This window comes from Acanthochromis polyacanthus, chromosome 11, assembly GCF_021347895.1.
Source record: "Acanthochromis polyacanthus isolate Apoly-LR-REF ecotype Palm Island chromosome 11, KAUST_Apoly_ChrSc, whole genome shotgun sequence".
Classification (NCBI taxonomy): Eukaryota; Metazoa; Chordata; class Actinopteri; family Pomacentridae; genus Acanthochromis; species Acanthochromis polyacanthus.
The window spans coordinates 23,654,042-23,655,522 of record NC_067123.1 but is presented as its reverse complement, the minus strand read 5'-3'; the positions used below and the strand labels follow the sequence as shown (position 1 = coordinate 23,655,522).

At 35.6% G+C, this 1,481-nt stretch overlaps 1 long non-coding RNA gene across 1 annotated transcript; it reads left to right on the top strand.

Annotated features, from left to right (window-relative positions):
• The first annotated feature begins 304 nt into the window (after positions 1 to 304).
• Positions 305 to 1,231, top strand: LOC127536266 (uncharacterized). Its single transcript, XR_007945261.1, has 4 exons — positions 305 to 471; positions 589 to 676; positions 759 to 864; positions 1,143 to 1,231. It is a non-coding gene; the product is annotated as an uncharacterized LOC127536266 (long non-coding RNA).
• Positions 1,232 to 1,481: the final 250 nt, after the last annotated feature.

The window sequence follows — 1,481 nt, the reverse complement described above, 5'->3', positions numbered from 1 at the left end:
CCTATAAGATATTTTACCATGATATCTTTAACACGGGTCCTCAAATGGAGTTTGAGAGTGAGGTGAAGTTTTAACGCTTTTTTATTTTACATTGATTTCCTATTTTAAATACATTCAGGTAGATACATGCATCTCTTTTTTATATTTTTCTCTGCAAAAAGAGGTTTAACTTTTTTTAAATTACAGGTTATAAATGCATATCTCACAAAACTTGTGGAGAGGTATAACCAAAACAACACCACAAGGGCATTTGCCATTGACACATTTGAAATGACACGGATTTGGGAGGGAAAGAAACCTAAAATTAAGGTAATAAAATATATTCTCTCATGTTTTTGTACTAATAAATACAACAGAATAAAAAAATATCACAAGACATCTTTTGTGTATTATCTTATGTTACAGATCATCCCACAGCATTACGAATTCATTTTGGGCGTGGTTAATCAGGCACATCACTGGATGCTGGTGGTAAGTTCACAACACATTTTGTGTGTGTGTGTGCGTGGGTGCACATGTGGGGGTGTGCATGCATGTGTGTGTATCACTACACAGGTATTGTTATGGCATTGAATTTGTATCTTGTAGGTAATCTTACCAGCCAAAAAGATGAGCCTGTTTCTGGACCCACTTGGGGAAAAAAAAATGCGGCCAATCAGTGCAAGGATGTCACAAGGTAATATTTTAAGCAGTCATTTGTTGTCACGTATTTTGTAGTTCATAAATGTGCCATTTCAAATCATGTGTATTTGTGGTAGATCATTCATGAGACAAAGGGGGTTAAATCCTTCAAGGTGGGCGTGTGAAACAAGGACCCACTCCATTCAGAAAGATGCCACGTCTTGTGGGGCTTTTGCATTGAAGGTATATTCTAACATCAGGAATATTATTCATCATTGCTCTGAACCTTGCTTAGCTGTTTGTTGTAACACACAAGCATGTTTGGTAAATATGGACACTGACATTATTTTACTTGATATGTAAGAGATGTGTAAGATAGGAGAAAGAAAGTGAAATATGTTTTTTGGGGGGATTTACTGTTAAGTGTTACTTACACAAACATTAATGCGATTGTCTATTTTGCACATTTGATGATGTTCAAATATAATACAGAAATACATTGTTGCATCTATTATTTACAGTTTGCTGAATGCATCTTGGATGGGTTGCCTCTGGTGTTTGACACTTCACCATCCAGTGTCAACAATATAAGAGAGGAAATAGCGATCTATCTTCTTATGAATACAGGTGTGTTTTTAAATCTTACTTTCTAATTCTAATACCACTACTCTGACAAACATGACTGACTGACCCCTTTTTCTTTTTATTGCAAGATGACCTGACAGACCTCTGTCATTTCTGTGGGGAGCACACAGGGGACACTTCGTGGGTAAGTGTTTTACCCATCCTTTCTAAATTTGGCTTTGATTAAAAAATGATTAAATATCACAATTTCCAAACAATATAATCATCACTCATTT